This window comes from Oncorhynchus kisutch, unplaced genomic scaffold (assembly GCF_002021735.2).
Source record: "Oncorhynchus kisutch isolate 150728-3 unplaced genomic scaffold, Okis_V2 scaffold2718, whole genome shotgun sequence".
Lineage (NCBI taxonomy): Eukaryota > Metazoa > Chordata > Actinopteri > Salmoniformes > Salmonidae > Oncorhynchus > Oncorhynchus kisutch.
Genome location: NW_022264663.1, coordinates 2,727 through 25,155, shown reverse-complemented (window position 1 = coordinate 25,155; position 22,429 = coordinate 2,727). Strand labels below are relative to the sequence as shown.

General features: G+C 44.9%; 2 non-coding genes across 2 annotated transcripts; both read right to left on the bottom strand.

The window, feature by feature from the left end:
- Positions 1-2,150: 2,150 nt before the first annotated feature.
- trnar-ccu (transfer RNA arginine (anticodon CCU)) lies at positions 2,151-2,222 on the bottom strand. Its single transcript has one exon. It is a non-coding gene; the product is annotated as a tRNA-Arg (tRNA).
- A 1,042-nt stretch (positions 2,223-3,264) lies between these two features.
- Positions 3,265-3,337, bottom strand: trnar-ccu (transfer RNA arginine (anticodon CCU)). The gene has a single exon. It is a non-coding gene; the product is annotated as a tRNA-Arg (tRNA).
- Between the last annotated feature and the right edge of the window lie 19,092 nt (positions 3,338-22,429).

Here is a 22,429-nt window from a genome sequence, read left to right as displayed (position 1 = left end):
TTTATCCATTAGGCACTGGGGCACTGGTTACCTTCTGCAAACAGTACGAACTGATAGAAGCAGTAAAAATAATGTGTACTGGATAGCACTGAGAGACGCAATTCAATTTAGCTTTCTAATTTCTGCTTGCGTTTCATTAAAAAAAAATCTGGTTAGCAGAGGATGGTTTCGATCCATCGACCTCTGGGTTATGGGCCCAGCACGCTTCCGCTGCGCCACTCTGCTCTCAGCCACTTCAGAAAAGACTAGAACTCACAATCCATGGCTTAGGAGGCCAGTGTCTTAGGCCACTGGGGTACTGTGTAAAACAGTATGACCTATACAACTGTTGGAAGAGGTAAAAACAAATGTATAATGGCAATGAGACATGCAATGAAACGACAATTTTTTGTTTTTTTGTTCGCACTTAAAATCTAAAAAGAAACTGTTTAGCAGAGGATGGTTTCGATCCATCGACCTCTGGGTTATGGGCCCAGCACGCTTCCGCTGCGCCACTCTGCTCTCAGCCACTTCAGAAAGACTAGAACTCACAATCCATGGCTTAGGAGGCCAGTGTCTTAGGCCACTGGGGCACTGTTTACCTTCTGCAAACAGTACGAAACTGATAGAAGCAGTAAAAATAATGTGTACTGGATAGCACTGAGAGACGCAATTCAATTTAGCTTTCTAATTTCTGCTTGCGTTTCATAAAAAAAAATCTGGTTAGCAGAGGATGGTTTCGATCCATCGACTCTGGGTTATGGGCCCAGCACGCTTCCGCTGCGCCACTCTGCTCTCAGCCACTTCAGAAAGACTAGAACTCACAATCCATGGCTTAGGAGGCCAGTGTCTTAGGCCACTGGGGTACTGTGTAAACAGTATGACCTATACAAAATGTTGGAAGAGGTAAAAACAAATGTATAATGGCAATGAGACATGCCATGAAACGACAATTTTTTTGTTTTTTTTTGTCGCACTTAAAATCTAAAAGAACTGTTTAGCAGAGGATGGTTTCGATCCATCGACCTCTGGGTTATGGGCCCAGCACGCTTCCGCTGCGCCACTCTGCTCTCACCAGATTCAGAACGAGAACCCACAATCCATGGCTTAGGAGGCCAGTGTCTTAGGCCACTGGGGCACTGTTTACCTTCTGCAAACAGTACGAACTGATAGAAGCAGTAAAAATAATGTGTACTGGATAGCACTGAGAGACGATTCAATTTAGCTTTCTAATTTCTGCTTGCGTTTCATAAAAAAAAAATCTGGTTAGCAGAGGATGGTTTCGATCCATCGACCTCTGGGTTATGGGCCCAGCACGCTTCCGCTGCGCCACTCTGCTCTCAGCCACTTCAGAAAAGACTAGAACTCACAATCCATGGCTTAGGAGGCCAGTGTCTTAGGCCACTGGGGTACTGTGTAAACAGTATGACTATACAAACTGTTGGAAGAGGTAAAAACAAATGTATAATGGCAATGAGACATGCCATGAAACGACAATTTTTTGTTTTTTTGTTCGCACTAAAATCTAAAAAGAAACTGTTTAGCAGAGGATGGTTTCGATCCATCGACCTCTGGGTTATGGGCCCAGCACGCTTCCGCTGCGCCACTCTGCTCTCAGCCACTTCAGAAAAGACTAGAACTCACAATCCATGGCTTAGGAGGCAGTGTCTTAGGCCACTGGGGTACTGTGTAAACAGTATGACCTATACAAACTGTTGGAAGAGGTAAAAACAATGTATAATGGCAATGAGACATGCCATGAAACGACAATTTTTTTGTTTTTTTGTTCGCACTTAAAATCTAAAAGAAACTGTTTAGCAGAGGATGGTTTCGATCCATCGACCTCTGGGTTATGGGCCCAGCACGCTTCCGCTGCGCCACTCTGCTCTCAGCCACTTCAGAAAAGACTAGAACTCACAATCCATGGCTTAGGAGGCCAGTGTCTTAGGCCACTGGGGTACTGTGTAAACAGTATGACCTATACAAACTGTTGGAAGAGGTAAAAACAAATGTATAATGGCAATGAGACATGCCATGAAACGACAATTTTTTAGTTTTTTTTGTTCGCACTTAAAATCTAAAAAGAAACTGTTTAGCAGAGGTTGGTTTCGATCCATCGACCTCTGGGTTATGGGCCCAGCACGCTTCCGCTGCGCCACTCTGCTTCCATCCACCCCAGATGGGACTTGAACCACAATCCCTGGCTTAGGAGGCCAGTGCCTTATCCATTAGGCCACTGGGGCACTGTTTACCTTCTGCAAACAGTACGAACTGATAGAAGCAGTAAAAACAATGTGTACTGGATAGCACTGAGAGACGCAAATGAAATTTAGCTTTCTAATTTCTGCTTGCGTTTCATTTTTTTAAATAATCTGGTTGCAGAGGATGGTTTCTATCCATCGACCTCTGGGTTATGGGCCCAGCACGCTTCCGCTGCGCCACTCTGCTCTCAGCCACTTCAGAAAAGACTAGAACTCACAATCCATGGCTTAGGAGGCCAGTGTCTTAGGCCACTGGGGCACTGTTTACCTTCTGCAAACAGTACGAACTGATAGAAGCAGTAAAAATAATGTGTACTGGATAGCACTGAGAGACGCAAATGAAATTTAGCTTTCTAATTTCTGCTTGCGTTTCATTTTTTTAAATAATCTGGTTAGCAGAGGATGGTTTCTATCCATCGACCTCTGGGTTATGGGCCCAGCACGCTTCCGCTGCGCCACTCTGCTCTCAGCCACTTCAGAAAAGACTAGAACTCACAATCCATGCTTAGGAGGCCAGTGTCTTAGGCCACTGGGGCACTGTTTACTTCTGCAAACAGTACGAACTGATAGAAGCAGTAAAATAATGTGTACTGGATAGCACTGAGAGACGCAAATTCAATTTAGCTTTCTAATTTCTGCTTGCGTTTCATAAAAAAAAAAATCTGGTTAGCAGAGGATGGTTTCGATCCATCGACCTCTGGGTTATGGGCCCAGCACGCTTCCGCTGCGCCACTCTGCTCTCAGCCACTTCAGAAAAGACTAGAACTCACAATCCATGGCTTAGGAGGCCAGTGTCTTAGGCCACTGGGGTACTGTGTAAACAGTATGACCTATACAAACTGTTGGAAGAGGTAAAAACAAATGTATAATGCATGAGACATGCCATGAAACGACAATTTTTTTTGTTTTTTTTGTTTCGCACTTAAAATCTAAAAAGAAACTGTTTAGCAGAAGGTTGGTTTCGATCCATCGACCTCTGGGTTATGGCCCAGCACGCTTCCGCTGCGCCACTTCTGACTTCCATCCCCCCAGATGGGACTTGAACCCACAATCCTGGCTTAGGAGGCCAGTGCCTTATCCATTAGGCCCACTGGGGCACTGTTTACCTTCTGCAAACAGTACGAACTGATAGAAGCAGTAAAAACAATGTGTACTGGATAGCACTGAGAGACGCAAATTCAATTTAGCTTTCTAATTTCTGCTTGCGTTTCATAAAAAAAAAAATCTGGTTAGCAGAGGATGGTTTCGATCCATCGACCTCTGGGTTATGGGCCCAGCACGCTTCCGCTGCGCCACTCTGCTCTCAGCCACTTCAGAAAAGACTAGAACTCACAATCCATGGCTTAGGAGGCCAGTGTCTTAGGCCACTGGGGTACTGTGTAAACAGTATGACCTATACAAACTGTTGGAAGAGGTAAAAACAAATGTATAATGGCAATGAGACATGCCATGAAACGACAATTTTTTTTGTTTTTTTGTTCGCACTTAAAATCTAAAAAGAAACTGTTAGCAGAGGATGGTTTCGATCCATCGACCTCTGGGTTATGGGCCCAGCACGCTTCCGCTGCGCCACTCTGCTCTCAGCCACTTCAGAAAAGACTAGAACTCACAATCCATGGCTTAGGAGGCCAGTGTCTTAGGCCACTGGGGCACTGTTTACCTTCTGCAAACAGTACGAACTGATAGAAGCAGTAAAAATAATGTGTACTGGATAGCACTGAGAGACGCAAATTCAATTTAGCTTTCTAATTTCTGCTTGCGTTTCATAAAAAAAAAAATCTGGTTAGCAGAGGATGGTTTCGATCCATCGACCTCTGGGTTATGGGCCCAGCACGCTTCCGCTGCGCCACTCTGCTCTCAGCCACCCAGAAAAGACTAGAACTCACAATCCATGGCTTAGGAGGCCAGTGTCCATTAGGCCACTGGGGCACTGTTTACCTTCTGCAAACAGTACGAACTGATAGAAGCAGTAAAAACAATGTGTACTGGATAGCACTGAGAGACGCAAATTCAATTTAGCTTTCTAATTTCTGCTTGCGTTTCATAAAAAAAAAATCTGGTTAGCAGAGGATGGTTTCGATCCATCGACCTCTGGGTTATGGGCCCAGCACGCTTCCGCTGCGCCACTCTGCTCTCAGCCACTTCAGAAAAGACTAGAACTCACAATCCATGGCTTAGGAGGCCAGTGTCTTAGGCCACTGGGGTACTGTGTAAACAGTATGACCTATACAAACTGTTGGAAGAGGTAAAAACAAATGTATAATGGCAATGAGACATGCCATGAAACGACAATTTTTTAGTTTTTTTTGTTCGCACTTAAAATCTAAAAAAAACTGTTTAGCAGAGGATGGTTTCGATCCATCGACCTCTGGGTTATGGGCCCAGCACGCTTCCGCTGCGCCACTCTGCTCTCAGCCACTTCAGAAAAGACTAGAACTCACAATCCATGGCTTAGGAGGCCAGTGTCTTAGGCCACTGGGGCACTGTTTACCTTCTGCAAACAGTACGAACTGATAGAAGCAGTAAAATAATGTGTACTGGATAGCACTGAGAGACGCAAATTCAATTTAGCTTTCTAATTTCTGCTTGCGTTTCATTAAAAAAAATCTGGTTAGCAGAGGATGGTTTCGATCCATCGACCTCTGGGTTATGGGCCCAGCACGCTTCCGCTGCGCCACTCTGCTCTCAGCCACTTCAGAAAAGACTAGAACTCACAATCCATGGCTTAGGAGGCCAGTGTCTTAGGCCACTGGGGTACTGTGTAAACAGTATGACCTATACAAACTGTTGGAAGAGGTAAAAACAAATGTATAATGGCAATGAGACATGCCATGAAACGACAATTTTTTTGTTTTTTTGTTCGCACTTAAAATCTAAAAAGAAACTGTTTAGCAGAGGATGGTTTCGATCCATCGACCTCTGGGTTATGGGCCCAGCACGCTTCCGCTGCGCCACTCTGCTCTCAGCCACTTCAGAAAAGACTAGAACTCACAATCCATGGCTTAGGAGGCCAGTGTCTTAGGCCACTGGGGTACTGTGTAAACAGTATGACCTATACAAACTGTTGGAAGAGGTAAAAACAAATGTATAATGGCAATGAGACATGCCATGAAACGACAATTTTTTTAGTTTTTTTTGTTCGCACTAAAATCTAAAAAGAAATGTTTAGCAGAGGATGGTTTCGATCCATCGACCTCTGGGTTATGGGCCCAGCACGCTTCCGCTGCGCCACTCTGCTCTCAGCCACTTCAGAAAAGACTAGAACTCACAATCCATGGCTTAGGAGGCCAGTGTCTTAGGCCACTGGGGCACTGTTTACCTTCTGCAAACAGTACGAACTGATAGAAGCAGTAAAAATAATGTGTACTGGATAGCACTGAGAGACGCAAATTCAATTTAGCTTTCTAATTTCTGCTTGCGTTTCATAAAAAAAAAATCTGGTTAGCAGAGGATGGTTTCGATCCATCGACCTCTGGGTTATGGGCCCAGCACGCTTCCGCTGCGCCACTCTGCTCTCAGCCACTTCAGAAAAGACTAGAACTCACAATCCATGGCTTAGGAGGCCAGTGTCTTAGGCCACTGGGGTACTGTGTAAACAGTATGACCTATACAAACTGTTGGAAGAGGTAAAAACAAATGTATAATGGCAATGAGACATGCCATGAAACGACAATTTTTTTGTTTTTTTTGTTCGCACTTAAAATCTAAAAAGAAACTGTTTAGCAGAGGATGGTTTCGATCCATCGACCTCTGGGTTATGGGCCCAGCACGCTTCCGCTGCGCCACTCTGCTCTCAGCCACTTCAGAAAAGACTAGAACTCACAATCCATGGCTTAGGAGGCCAGTGTCTTAGGCCACTGGGGCACTGTTACCTTCTGCAAACAGTACGAACTGATAGAAGCAGTAAAAATAATGTGTACTGGATAGCACTGAGAGACGCAAATTCAATTTAGCTTTCTAATTTCTGCTTGCGTTTCATAAAAAAAAAAATCTGGTTAGCAGAGGATGGTTTCGATCCATCGACCTCTGGGTTATGGGCCCAGCACGCTTCCGCTGCGCCACTCTGCTTCAGCCACCCAGAAAAGACTAGAACCACAATCCATGGCTTAGGAGGCCAGTGTCTTAGGCCACTGGGGCACTGTTTACCTTCTGCAAACAGTACGAACTGATAGAAGCAGTAAAAACAATGTGTACTGGATAGCACTGAGAGACGCAAATGAAATTTAGCTTTCTAATTTCTGCTTGCGTTTCATAAAAAAAAAAATCTGGTTAGCAGAGGATGGTTTCGATCCATCGACCTCTGGGTTATGGGCCCAGCACGCTTCCGCTGCGCCACTCTGCTCTCAGCCACTTCAGAAAAGACTAGAACTCACAATCCATGGCTTAGGAGGCCAGTGTCTTAGGCCACTGGGGTACTGTGTAAACAGTATGACCTATACAAACTGTTGGAAGAGGTAAAAACAAATGTATAATGGCAATGAGACATGCCATGAAACGACAATTTTTTTGTTTTTTTGTTCGCACTTAAAATCTAAAAAGAAACTGTTTAGCAGAGGATGGTTTCGATCCATCGACCTCTGGGTTATGGGCCCAGCACGCTTCCGCTGCGCCACTCTGCTCTCAGCCACTTCAGAAAAGACTAGAACTCACAATCCATGGCTTAGGAGGCCAGTGTCTTAGGCCACTGGGGCACTGTTTACCTTCTGCAAACAGTACGAACTGATAGAAGCAGTAAAAATAATGTGTACTGGATAGCACTGAGAGACGCAAATTCAATTTAGCTTTCTAATTTCTGCTTGCGTTTCATTAAAAAAAATCTGGTTAGCAGAGGATGGTTTCGATCCATCGACCTCTGGGTTATGGGCCCAGCACGCTTCCGCTGCGCCACTCTGCTCTCAGCCACTTCAGAAAAGACTAGAACTCACAATCCATGGCTTAGGAGGCCAGTGTCTTAGGCCACTGGGGTACTGTGTAAACAGTATGACCTATACAAACTGTTGGAAGAGGTAAAAACAAATGTATAATGGCAATGAGACATGCCATGAAACGACAATTTTTTTGTTTTTTTGTTCGCACTTAAAATCTAAAAAGAAACTGTTTAGCAGAGGATGGTTTCGATCCATCGACCTCTGGGTTATGGGCCCAGCACGCTTCCGCTGCGCCACTCTGCTCTCAGCCACTTCAGAAAAGACTAGAACTCACAATCCATGGCTTAGGAGGCCAGTGTCTTAGGCCACTGGGGCACTGTTTACCTTCTGCAAACAGTACGAACTGATAGAAGCAGTAAAAATAATGTGTACTGGATAGCACTGAGAGACGCAAATTCAATTTAGCTTTCTAATTTCTGCTTGCGTTTCATAAAAAAAAAATCTGGTTAGCAGAGGATGGTTTCGATCCATCGACCTCTGGGTTATGGGCCCAGCACGCTTCCGCTGCGCCACTCTGCTCTCAGCCACTTCAGAAAAGACTAGAACTCACAATCCATGGCTTAGGAGGCCAGTGTCTTAGGCCACTGGGGTACTGTGTAAACAGTATGACCTATACAAACTGTTGGAAGAGGTAAAAACAAATGTATAATGGCAATGAGACATGCCATGAAACGACAATTTTTTTGTTTTTTTTGTTCGCACTTAAAATCTAAAAAGAAACTGTTTAGCAGAGGATGGTTTCGATCCATCGACCTCTGGGTTATGGGCCCAGCACGCTTCCGCTGCGCCACTCTGCTTCCATCCACTTCAGAAAAGACTAGAACCCACAATCCCTGGCTTAGGAGGCCAGTGTCATTAGGCCACTGGGGCACTGTTTACCTTCTGCAAACAGTACGAACTGATAGAAGCAGTAAAAATAATGTGTACTGGATAGCACTGAGAGACGCAAATTCAATTTAGCTTTCTAATTTCTGCTTGCGTTTCATTAAAAAAAAATCTGGTTAGCAGAGGATGGTTTCGATCCATCGACCTCTGGGTTATGGGCCCAGCACGCTTCCGCTGCGCCACTCTGCTCTCAGCCACTTCAGAAAAGACTAGAACTCACAATCCATGGCTTAGGAGGCCAGTGTCTTAGGCCACTGGGGTACTGTGTAAACAGTATGACCTATACAAACTGTTGGAAGAGGTAAAAACAAATGTATAATGGCAATGAGACATGCCATGAAACGACAATTTTTTTGTTTTTTTTGTTCGCACTTAAAATCTAAAAAGAAACTGTTTAGCAGAGGATGGTTTCGATCCATCGACCTCTGGGTTATGGGCCCAGCACGCTTCCGCTGCGCCACTCTGCTCTCAGCCACTTCAGAAAAGACTAGAACTCACAATCCATGGCTTAGGAGGCCAGTGTCTTAGGCCACTGGGGCACTGTTTACCTTCTGCAAACAGTACGAACTGATAGAAGCAGTAAGTAAAAATAATGTGTACTGGATAGCACTGAGAGACGCAAATTCAATTTAGCTTTCTAATTTTGCTTGCGTTTCATAAAAAAAAAAATCTGGTTAGCAGAGGATGGTTTCGATCCATCGACCTCTGGGTTATGGGCCCAGCACGCTTCCGCTGCGCCACTCTGCTCTCAGCCACCCAGAAAGACTAGAACTCACAATCCATGGCTTAGGAGGCCAGTGTCTTAGGCCACTGGGGCACTGTTTACCTTCTGCAAACAGTACGAACTGATAGAAGCAGTAAAAACAATGTGTACTGGATAGCACTGAGAGACGCAAATGAAATTTAGCTTTCTAATTTCTGCTTGCGTTTCATTAAAAAAAAAATCTGGTTAGCAGAGGATGGTTTCGATCCATCGACCTCTGGGTTATGGGCCCAGCACGCTTCCGCTGCGCCACTCTGCTCTCAGCCACTTCAGAAAAGACTAGAACTCACAATCCATGGCTTAGGAGGCCAGTGTCTTAGGCCACTGGGGCACTGTTTACCTTCTGCAAACAGTACGAACTGATAGAAGCAGTAAAAATAATGTGTACTGGATAGCACTGAGAGACGCAAATTCAATTTAGCTTTCTAATTTCTGCTTGCGTTTCATTAAAAAAAAATCTGGTTAGCAGAGGATGGTTTCGATCCATCGACCTCTGGGTTATGGGCCCAGCACGCTTCCGCTGCGCCACTCTGCTCTCAGCCACTTCAGAAAAGACTAGAACTCACAATCCATGGCTTAGGAGGCCAGTGTCTTAGGCCACTGGGGTACTGTGTAAACAGTATGACCTATACAAACTGTTGGAAGAGGTAAAAACAAATGTATAATGGCAATGAGACATGCCATGAAACGACAATTTTTTTTTGTTTTTTTTGTTCGCACTTTAAATCTAAAAAGAAACTGTTTAGCAGAGGATGGTTTCGATCCATCGACCTCTGGGTTATGGGCCCAGCACGCTTCCGCTGCGCCACTCTGCTCTCAGCCACTTCAGAAAAGACTAGAACTCACAATCCATGGCTTAGGAGGCCAGTGTCTTAGGCCACTGGGGCACTGTTTACCTTCTGCAAACAGTACGAACTGATAGAAGCAGTAAAAATAATGTGTACTGGATAGCACTGAGAGACGCAAATTCAATTTAGCTTTCTAATTTCTGCTTGCGTTTCATAAAAAAAAAATCTGGTTAGCAGAGGATGGTTTCGATCCATCGACCTCTGGGTTATGGGCCCAGCACGCTTCCGCTGCGCCACTCTGCTCCATCCACCCAGAAAAGACTAGAACTCACAATCCATGGCTTAGGAGGCCAGTGTCTTAGGCCACTGGGGCACTGTTTACCTTCTGCAAACAGTACGAACTGATAGAAGCAGTAAAAACAATGTGTACTGGATAGCACTGAGAGACGCAAATGAATTTAGCTTTCTAATTTCTGCTTGCGTTTCATTAAAAAAAAATCTGGTTAGCAGAGGATGGTTTCGATCCATCGACCTCTGGGTTATGGGCCCAGCACGCTTCCGCTGCGCCACTCTGCTCTCAGCCACTTCAGAAAAGACTAGAACTCACAATCCATGGCTTAGGAGGCCAGTGTCTTAGGCCACTGGGGTACTGTGTAAACAGTATGACCTATACAAACTGTTGGAAGAGGTAAAAACAAATGTATAATGGCAATGAGACATGCCATGAAACGACAATTTTTTTAGTTTTTTTGTTCGCACTTAAAATCTAAAAAGAAACTGTTTAGCAGAGGATGGTTTCGATCCATCGACCTCTGGGTTATGGGCCCAGCACGCTTCCGCTGCGCCACTCTGCTCTCAGCCACTTCAGAAAAGACTAGAACTCACAATCCATGGCTTAGGAGGCCAGTGTCTTAGGCCACTGGGGCACTGTTTACCTTCTGCAAACAGTACGAACTGATAGAAGCAGTAAAAATAATGTGTACTGGATAGCACTGAGAGACGCAAATTCAATTTAGCTTTCTAATTTCTGCTTGCGTTTCATTAAAAAAAAATCTGGTTAGCAGAGGATGGTTTCGATCCATCGACCTCTGGGTTATGGGCCCAGCACGCTTCCGCTGCGCCACTCTGCTCTCAGCCACTTCAGAAAAGACTAGAACTCACAATCCATGGCTTAGGAGGCCAGTGTCTTAGGCCACTGGGGTACTGTGTAAACAGTATGACCTATACAAACTGTTGGAAGAGGTAAAAACAAATGTATAATGGCAATGAGACATGCCATGAAACGACAATTTTTTTGTTTTTTTGTTCGCACTTAAAATCTAAAAAGAAACTGTTTAGCAGAGGATGGTTTCGATCCATCGACCTCTGGGTTATGGGCCCAGCACGCTTCCGCTGCGCCACTCTGCTCCAGCCACCCCAGAAAGACTAGAACTCACAATCCATGGCTTAGGAGGCCAGTGTCTTAGGCCACTGGGGCACTGTTTACCTTCTGCAAACAGTACGAACTGATAGAAGCAGTAAAAATAATGTGTACTGGATAGCACTGAGAGACGCAAATTCAATTTAGCTTTCTAATTTCTGCTTGCGTTTCATTAAAAAAAAAATCTGGTTAGCAGAGGATGGTTTCGATCCATCGACCTCTGGGTTATGGGCCCAGCACGCTTCCGCTGCGCCACTCTGCTCTCAGCCACTTCAGAAAAGACTAGAACTCACAATCCATGGCTTAGGAGGCCAGTGTCTTAGGCCACTGGGGTACTGTGTAAACAGTATGACCTATACAAACTGTTGGAAGAGGTAAAAACAAATGTATAATGGCAATGAGACATGCCATGAAACGACAATTTTTTTTGTTTTTTTGTTCGCACTTAAAATCTAAAAAGAAACTGTTTAGCAGAGGATGGTTTCGATCCATCGACCTCTGGGTTATGGGCCCAGCACGCTTCCGCTGCGCCACTCTGCTCTCAGCCACTTCAGAAAAGACTAGAACTCACAATCCATGGCTTAGGAGGCCAGTGTCTTAGGCCACTGGGGCACTGTTTACCTTCTGCAAACAGTACGAACTGATAGAAGCAGTAAAAATAATGTGTACTGGATAGCACTGAGAGACGCAAATTCAATTTAGCTTTCTAATTTCTGCTTGCGTTTCATAAAAAAAAAAATCTGGTTAGCAGAGGATGGTTTCGATCCATCGACCTCTGGGTTATGGGCCCAGCACGCTTCCGCTGCGCCACTCTGCTCCAGCCACCCAGAAAAGACTAGAACTCACAATCCATGGCTTAGGAGGCCAGTGTCTTAGGCCACTGGGGCACTGTTTACCTTCTGCAAACAGTACGAACTGATAGAAGCAGTAAAAATAATGTGTACTGGATAGCACTGAGAGACGCAAATTCAATTTAGCTTTCTAATTTCTGCTTGCGTTTCATAAAAAAAAAATCTGGTTAGCAGAGGATGGTTTCGATCCATCGACCTCTGGGTTATGGGCCCAGCACGCTTCCGCTGCGCCACTCTGCTCTCAGCCACTTCAGAAAAGACTAGAACTCACAATCCATGGCTTAGGAGGCCAGTGTCTTAGGCCACTGGGGTACTGTGTAAACAGTATGACCTATACAAACTGTTGGAAGAGGTAAAAACAAATGTATAATGGCAATGAGACATGCCATGAAACGACAATTTTTTTTGTTTTTTTTGTTCGCACTTAAAATCTAAAAAGAAACTGTTTAGCAGAGGATGGTTTCGATCCATCGACCTCTGGGTTATGGGCCCAGCACGCTTCCGCTGCGCCACTCTGCTCTCAGCCACTTCAGAAAAGACTAGAACTCACAATCCATGGCTTAGGAGGCCAGTGTCTTAGGCCACTGGGGCACTGTTTACCTTCTGCAAACAGTACGAACTGATAGAAGCAGTAAAAATAATGTGTACTGGATAGCACTGAGAGACGCAAATTCAATTTAGCTTTCTAATTTCTGCTTGCGTTTCATAAAAAAAAAAATCTGGTTAGCAGAGGATGGTTTCGATCCATCGACCTCTGGGTTATGGGCCCAGCACGCTTCCGCTGCGCCACTCTGCTCTCAGCCACTTCAGAAAAGACTAGAACTCACAATCCATGGCTTAGGAGGCCAGTGCTTATCTTAGGCCACTGGGGCACTGTTTACCTTCTGCAAACAGTACGAACTGATAGAAGCAGTAAAAACAATGTGTACTGGATAGCACTGAGAGACGCAAATGAAATTTAGCTTTCTAATTTCTGCTTGCGTTTCATAAAAAAAAAAATCTGGTTAGCAGAGGATGGTTTCGATCCATCGACCTCTGGGTTATGGGCCCAGCACGCTTCCGCTGCGCCACTCTGCTCTCAGCCACTTCAGAAAAGACTAGAACTCACAATCCATGGCTTAGGAGGCCAGTGTCTTAGGCCACTGGGGTACTGTGTAAACAGTATGACCTATACAAACTGTTGGAAGAGGTAAAAACAAATGTATAATGGCAATGAGACATGCCATGAAACGACAATTTTTTTTGTTTTTTTTGTTCGCACTTAAAATCTAAAAAGAAACTGTTTAGCAGAGGATGGTTTCGATCCATCGACCTCTGGGTTATGGGCCCAGCACGCTTCCGCTGCGCCACTCTGCTCTCAGCCACTTCAGAAAAGACTAGAACTCACAATCCATGGCTTAGGAGGCCAGTGTCTTAGGCCACTGGGGCACTGTTTACCTTCTGCAAACAGTACGAACTGATAGAAGCAGTAAAAATAATGTGTACTGGATAGCACTGAGAGACGCAAATTCAATTTAGCTTTCTAATTTCTGCTTGCGTTTCATTAAAAAAAAAATCTGGTTAGCAGAGGATGGTTTCGATCCATCGACCTCTGGGTTATGGGCCCAGCACGCTTCCGCTGCGCCACTCTGCTCTCAGCCACTTCAGAAAAGACTAGAACTCACAATCCATGGCTTAGGAGGCCAGTGTCTTAGGCCACTGGGGCACTGTTTACCTTCTGCAAACAGTACGAACTGATAGAAGCAGTAAAAATAATGTGTACTGGATAGCACTGAGAGACGCAAATTCAATTTAGCTTTCTAATTTCTGCTTGCGTTTCATAAAAAAAAAATCTGGTTAGCAGAGGATGGTTTCGATCCATCGACCTCTGGGTTATGGGCCCAGCACGCTTCCGCTGCGCCACTCTGCTTCCAGCCACCCAGAAAAGACTAGAACTCACAATCCATGGCTTAGGAGGCCAGTGTTATCTTAGGCCACTGGGGCACTGTTTACCTTCTGCAAACAGTACGAACTGATAGAAGCAGTAAAAACAATGTGTACTGGATAGCACTGAGAGACGCAAATGAAATTTAGCTTTCTAATTTCTGCTTGCGTTTCATTAAAAAAAAAATCTGGTTAGCAGAGGATGGTTTCGATCCATCGACCTCTGGGTTATGGGCCCAGCACGCTTCCGCTGCGCCACTCTGCTCTCAGCCACTTCAGAAAAGACTAGAACTCACAATCCATGGCTTAGGAGGCCAGTGTCTTAGGCCACTGGGGCACTGTTTACCTTCTGCAAACAGTACGAACTGATAGAAGCAGTAAAAATAATGTGTACTGGATAGCACTGAGAGACGCAAATTCAATTTAGCTTTCTAATTTCTGCTTGCGTTTCATTAAAAAAAATCTGGTTAGCAGAGGATGGTTTCGATCCATCGACCTCTGGGTTATGGGCCCAGCACGCTTCCGCTGCGCCACTCTGCTCTCAGCCACTTCAGAAAAGACTAGAACTCACAATCCATGGCTTAGGAGGCCAGTGTCTTAGGCCACTGGGGTACTGTGTAAACAGTATGACCTATACAAACTGTTGGAAGAGGTAAAAACAAATGTATAATGGCAATGAGACATGCCATGAAACGACAATTTTTTTTTTTTTTTGTTCGCACTTAAAATCTAAAAAGAAACTGTTTAGCAGAGGATGGTTTCGATCCATCGACCTCTGGGTTATGGGCCCAGCACGCTTCCGCTGCGCCACTCTGCTCTCAGCCACTTCAGAAAAGACTAGAACTCACAATCCATGGCTTAGGAGGCCAGTGTCTTAGGCCACTGGGGTACTGTGTAAACAGTATGACCTATACAAACTGTTGGAAGAGGTAAAAACAAATGTATAATGGCAATGAGACATGCCATGAAACGACAATTTTTTTGTTTTTTTTGTTCGCACTTAAAATCTAAAAAAGAAACTGTTTAGCAGAGGATGGTTTCGATCCATCGACCTCTGGGTTATGGGCCCAGCACGCTTCCGCTGCGCCACTCTGCTCTCAGCCACTTCAGAAAAGACTAGAACTCACAATCCATGGCTTAGGAGGCCAGTGTCTTAGGCCACTGGGGCACTGTTTACCTTCTGCAAACAGTACGAACTGATAGAAGCAGTAAAAATAATGTGTACTGGATAGCACTGAGAGACGCAAATTCAATTTAGCTTTCTAATTTCTGCTTGCGTTTCATAAAAAAAAAAATCTGGTTAGCAGAGGATGGTTTCGATCCATCGACCTCTGGGTTATGGGCCCAGCACGCTTCCGCTGCGCCACTCTGCTCCAGCCACCCAGAAAAGACTAGAACTCACAATCCATGGCTTAGGAGGCCAGTGCTTATCATTAGGCCACTGGGGCACTGTTTACCTTCTGCAAACAGTACGAACTGATAGAAGCAGTAAAAATAATGTGTACTGGATAGCACTGAGAGACGCAAATTCAATTTAGCTTTCTAATTTCTGCTTGCGTTTCATTAAAAAAAAAATCTGGTTAGCAGAGGATGGTTTCGATCCATCGACCTCTGGGTTATGGGCCCAGCACGCTTCCGCTGCGCCACTCTGCTCTCAGCCACTTCAGAAAAGACTAGAACTCACAATCCATGGCTTAGGAGGCCAGTGTCTTAGGCCACTGGGGTACTGTGTAAACAGTATGACCTATACAAACTGTTGGAAGAGGTAAAAACAAATGTATAATGGCAATGAGACATGCCATGAAACGACAATTTTTTTAGTTTTTTTGTTCGCACTTAAAATCTAAAAAGAAACTGTTTAGCAGAGGATGGTTTCGATCCATCGACCTCTGGGTTATGGGCCCAGCACGCTTCCGCTGCGCCACTCTGCTCTCAGCCACTTCAGAAAAGACTAGAACTCACAATCCATGGCTTAGGAGGCCAGTGTCTTAGGCCACTGGGGCACTGTTTACCTTCTGCAAACAGTACGAACTGATAGAAGCAGTAAAAATAATGTGTACTGGATAGCACTGAGAGACGCAAATTCAATTTAGCTTTCTAATTTCTGCTTGCGTTTCATTAAAAAAAAAATCTGGTTAGCAGAGGATGGTTTCGATCCATCGACCTCTGGGTTATGGGCCCAGCACGCTTCCGCTGCGCCACTCTGCTCTCAGCCACTTCAGAAAAGACTAGAACTCACAATCCATGGCTTAGGAGGCCAGTGTCTTAGGCCACTGGGGTACTGTGTAAACAGTATGACCTATACAAACTGTTGGAAGAGGTAAAAACAAATGTATAATGGCAATGAGACATGCCATGAAACGACAATTTTTTTTGTTTTTTTTGTTCGCACTTAAAATCTAAAAAGAAACTGTTTAGCAGAGGATGGTTTCGATCCATCGACCTCTGGGTTATGGGCCCAGCACGCTTCCGCTGCGCCACTCTGCTCTCAGCCACTTCAGAAAAGACTAGAACTCACAATCCATGGCTTAGGAGGCCAGTGTCTTAGGCCACTGGGGCACTGTTTACCTTCTGCAAACAGTACGAACTGATAGAAGCAGTAAAAATAATGTGTACTGGATAGCACTGAGAGACGCAAATTCAATTTAGCTTTCTAATTTCTGCTTGCGTTTCATTAAAAAAAAAATCTGGTTAGCAGAGGATGGTTTCGATCCATCGACCTCTGGGTTATGGGCCCAGCACGCTTCCGCTGCGCCACTCTGCTCTCAGCCACTTCAGAAAAGACTAGAACTCACAATCCATGGCTTAGGAGGCCAGTGTCTTAGGCCACTGGGGCACTGTTTACCTTCTGCAAACAGTACGAACTGATAGAAGCAGTAAAAATAATGTGTACTGGATAGCACTGAGAGACGCAAATTCAATTTAGCTTTCTAATTTCTGCTTGCGTTTCATAAAAAAAAAATCTGGTTAGCAGAGGATGGTTTCGATCCATCGACCTCTGGGTTATGGGCCCAGCACGCTTCCGCTGCGCCACTCTGCTTCCAGCCACCCAGAAAAGACTAGAACTCACAATCCATGGCTTAGGAGGCCAGTGTCTTAGGCCACTGGGGCACTGTTTACCTTCTGCAAACAGTACGAACTGATAGAAGCAGTAAAAACAATGTGTACTGGATAGCACTGAGAGACGCAAATGAAATTTAGCTTTCTAATTTCTGCTTGCGTTTCATTAAAAAAAAATCTGGTTAGCAGAGGATGGTTTCGATCCATCGACCTCTGGGTTATGGGCCCAGCACGCTTCCGCTGCGCCACTCTGCTCTCAGCCACTTCAGAAAAGACTAGAACTCACAATCCATGGCTTAGGAGGCCAGTGTCTTAGGCCACTGGGGCACTGTTTACCTTCTGCAAACAGTACGAACTGATAGAAGCAGTAAAAATAATGTGTACTGGATAGCACTGAGAGACGCAAATTCAATTTAGCTTTCTAATTTCTGCTTGCGTTTCATTAAAAAAAATCTGGTTAGCAGAGGATGGTTTCGATCCATCGACCTCTGGGTTATGGGCCCAGCACGCTTCCGCTGCGCCACTCTGCTCTCAGCCACTTCAGAAAAGACTAGAACTCACAATCCATGGCTTAGGAGGCCAGTGTCTTAGGCCACTGGGGTACTGTGTAAACAGTATGACCTATACAAACTGTTGGAAGAGGTAAAAACAAATGTATAATGGCAATGAGACATGCCATGAAACGACAATTTTTTTGTTTTTTTTGTTCGCACTTAAAATCTAAAAAGAAACTGTTTAGCAGAGGATGGTTTCGATCCATCGACCTCTGGGTTATGGGCCCAGCACGCTTCCGCTGCGCCACTCTGCTCTCAGCCACTTCAGAAAAGACTAGAACTCACAATCCATGGCTTAGGAGGCCAGTGTCTTAGGCCACTGGGGTACTGTGTAAACAGTATGACCTATACAAACTGTTGGAAGAGTAAAAACAAATGTATAATGGCAATGAGACATGCCATGAAACGACAATTTTTTTTGTTTTTTTTGTTCGCACTTAAAATCTAAAAAGAAACTGTTTAGCAGAGGATGGTTTCGATCCATCGACCTCTGGGTTATGGGCCCAGCACGCTTCCGCTGCGCCACTCTGCTCTCAGCCACTTCAGAAAAGACTAGAACTCACAATCCATGGCTTAGGAGGCCAGTGTCTTAGGCCACTGGGGCACTGTTTACCTTCTGCAAACAGTACGAACTGATAGAAGCAGTAAAAATAATGTGTACTGGATAGCACTGAGAGACGCAAATTCAATTTAGCTTTCTAATTTCTGCTTGCGTTTCATAAAAAAAAAATCTGGTTAGCAGAGGATGGTTTCGATCCATCGACCTCTGGGTTATGGGCCCAGCACGCTTCCGCTGCGCCACTCTGCTTCCATCCACCCAGAAAAGACTTGAACCACAATCCATGGCTTAGGAGGCCAGTGTCATTAGGCCACTGGGGCACTGTTTACCTTCTGCAAACAGTACGAACTGATAGAAGCAGTAAAAACAATGTGTACTGGATAGCACTGAGAGACGCAAATTCAATTTAGCTTTCTAATTTCTGCTTGCGTTTCATTAAAAAAAAAATCTGGTTAGCAGAGGATGGTTTCGATCCATCGACCTCTGGGTTATGGGCCCAGCACGCTTCCGCTGCGCCACTCTGCTCTCAGCCACTTCAGAAAAGACTAGAACTCACAATCCATGGCTTAGGAGGCCAGTGTCTTAGGCCACTGGGGTACTGTGTAAACAGTATGACCTATACAAACTGTTGGAAGAGGTAAAAACAAATGTATAATGGCAATGAGACATGCCATGAAACGACAATTTTTTTAGTTTTTTTTGTTCGCACTTAAAATCTAAAAAGAAACTGTTTAGCAGAGGATGGTTTCGATCCATCGACCTCTGGGTTATGGGCCCAGCACGCTTCCGCTGCGCCACTCTGCTCTCAGCCACTTCAGAAAAGACTAGAACTCACAATCCATGGCTTAGGAGGCCAGTGTCTTAGGCCACTGGGGCACTGTTTACCTTCTGCAAACAGTACGAACTGATAGAAGCAGTAAAAATAATGTGTACTGGATAGCACTGAGAGACGCAAATTCAATTTAGCTTTCTAATTTCTGCTTGCGTTTCATTAAAAAAAAAATCTGGTTAGCAGAGGATGGTTTCGATCCATCGACCTCTGGGTTATGGGCCCAGCACGCTTCCGCTGCGCCACTCTGCTCTCAGCCACTTCAGAAAAGACTAGAACTCACAATCCATGGCTTAGGAGGCCAGTGTCTTAGGCCACTGGGGTACTGTGTAAACAGTATGACCTATACAAACTGTTGGAAGAGGTAAAAACAAATGTATAATGGCAATGAGACATGCCATGAAACGACAATTTTTTTTGTTTTTTTGTTCGCACTTAAAATCTAAAAAGAAACTGTTTAGCAGAGGATGGTTTCGATCCATCGACCTCTGGGTTATGGGCCCAGCACGCTTCCGCTGCGCCACTCTGCTTCCATCCACCCCAGAGACTAGAACCCACAATCCCTGGCTTAGGAGGCCAGTGCCTATCATTAGGCCACTGGGGCACTGTTTACCTTCTGCAAACAGTACGAACTGATAGAAGCAGTAAAAATAATGTGTACTGGATAGCACTGAGAGACGCAAATTCAATTTAGCTTTCTAATTTCTGCTTGCGTTTCATTAAAAAAAAATCTGGTTAGCAGAGGATGGTTTCGATCCATCGACCTCTGGGTTATGGGCCCAGCACGCTTCCGCTGCGCCACTCTGCTCTCAGCCACTTCAGAAAAGACTAGAACTCACAATCCATGGCTTAGGAGGCCAGTGTCTTAGGCCACTGGGGTACTGTGTAAACAGTATGACCTATACAAACTGTTGGAAGAGGTAAAAACAAATGTATAATGGCAATGAGACATGCCATGAAACGACAATTTTTTTTGTTTTTTTTGTTCGCACTTAAAATCTAAAAAGAAACTGTTTAGCAGAGGATGGTTTCGATCCATCGACCTCTGGGTTATGGGCCCAGCACGCTTCCGCTGCGCCACTCTGCTCTCAGCCACTTCAGAAAAGACTAGAACTCACAATCCATGGCTTAGGAGGCCAGTGTCTTAGGCCACTGGGGCACTGTTTACCTTCTGCAAACAGTACGAACTGATAGAAGCAGTAAAAATAATGTGTACTGGATAGCACTGAGAGACGCAAATTCAATTTAGCTTTCTAATTTCTGCTTGCGTTTCATAAAAAAAAATCTGGTTAGCAGAGGATGGTTTCGATCCATCGACCTCTGGGTTATGGGCCCAGCACGCTTCCGCTGCGCCACTCTGCTTCCAGCCACCCAGAAAAGACTAGAACTCACAATCCATGGCTTAGGAGGCCAGTGTTATCTTAGGCCACTGGGGCACTGTTTACCTTCTGCAAACAGTACGAACTGATAGAAGCAGTAAAAATAATGTGTACTGGATAGCACTGAGAGACGCAAATTCAATTAGCTTTCTAATTTCTGCTTGCGTTTCATTAAAAAAAAAATCTGGTTAGCAGAGGATGGTTTCGATCCATCGACCTCTGGGTTATGGGCCCAGCACGCTTCCGCTGCGCCACTCTGCTCTCAGCCACTTCAGAAAAGACTAGAACTCACAATCCATGGCTTAGGAGGCCAGTGTCTTAGGCCACTGGGGTACTGTGTAAACAGTATGACCTATACAAACTGTTGGAAGAGGTAAAAACAAATGTATAATGGCAATGAGACATGCCATGAAACGACAATTTTTTTTGTTTTTTTTGTTCGCACTTAAAATCTAAAAAGAAACTGTTAGCAGAGGATGGTTTCGATCCATCGACCTCTGGGTTATGGGCCCAGCACGCTTCCGCTGCGCCACTCTGCTCTCAGCCACTTCAGAAAAGACTAGAACTCACAATCCATGGCTTAGGAGGCCAGTGTCTTAGGCCACTGGGGCACTGTTTACCTTCTGCAAACAGTACGAACTGATAGAAGCAGTAAAAATAATGTGTACTGGATAGCACTGAGAGACGCAAATTCAATTTAGCTTTCTAATTTCTGCTTGCGTTTCATTAAAAAAAAAATCTGGTTAGCAGAGGATGGTTTCGATCCATCGACCTCTGGGTTATGGGCCCAGCACGCTTCCGCTGCGCCACTCTGCTCCAGCCACCCAGAAAAGACTAGAACTCACAATCCATGGCTTAGGAGGCCAGTGTATCATTAGGCCACTGGGGCACTGTTTACCTTCTGCAAACAGTACGAACTGATAGAAGCAGTAAAAACAATGTGTACTGGATAGCACTGAGAGACGCAAATGAAATTTAGCTTTCTAATTTCTGCTTGCGTTCAAAAAAAAAAAAATCTGGTTAGCAGAGGATGGTTTCGATCCATCGACCTCTGGGTTATGGGCCCAGCACGCTTCCGCTGCGCCACTCTGCTCTCAGCCACTTCAGAAAAGACTAGAACTCACAATCCATGGCTTAGGAGGCCAGTGTCTTAGGCCACTGGGGTACTGTGTAAACAGTATGACCTATACAAACTGTTGGAAGAGGTAAAAACAAATGTATAATGGCAATGAGACATGCCATGAAACGACAATTTTTTTTTGTTTTTTTTGTTCGCACTTAAAATCTAAAAAGAAACTGTTTAGCAGAGGATGGTTTCGATCCATCGACCTCTGGGTTATGGGCCCAGCACGCTTCCGCTGCGCCACTCTGCTCTCAGCCACTTCAGAAAAGACTAGAACTCACAATCCATGGCTTAGGAGGCCAGTGTCTTAGGCCACTGGGGCACTGTTTACCTTCTGCAAACAGTACGAACTGATAGAAGCAGTAAAAATAATGTGTACTGGATAGCACTGAGAGACGCAAATTCAATTTAGCTTTCTAATTTCTGCTTGCGTTTCATTTAAAAAAAAAATCTGGTTAGCAGAGGATGGTTTCGATCCATCGACCTCTGGGTTATGGGCCCAGCACGCTTCCGCTGCGCCACTCTGCTTCCAGCCACCAGAAAAGACTAGAACTCACAATCCATGGCTTAGGAGGCCAGTGTCATTAGGCCACTGGGGCACTGTTTACCTTCTGCAAACAGTACGAACTGATAGAAGCAGTAAAAATAATGTGTACTGGATAGCACTGAGAGACGCAAATGAAATTTAGCTTTCTAATTTCTGCTTGCGTTTCATAAAAAAAAAAATCTGGTTAGCAGAGGATGGTTTCGATCCATCGACCTCTGGGTTATGGGCCCAGCACGCTTCCGCTGCGCCACTCTGCTCTCAGCCACTTCAGAAAAGACTAGAACTCACAATCCATGGCTTAGGAGGCCAGTGTCTTAGGCCACTGGGGTACTGTGTAAACAGTATGACCTATACAAACTGTTGGAAGAGGTAAAACAAATGTATAATGGCAATGAGACATGCCATGAAACGACAATTTTTTTTGTTTTTTTGTTCGCACTTAAAATCTAAAAAGAAACTGTTAGCAGAGGATGGTTTCGATCCATCGACCTCTGGGTTATGGGCCCAGCACGCTTCCGCTGCGCCACTCTGCTCTCAGCCACTTCAGAAAAGACTAGAACTCACAATCCATGGCTTAGGA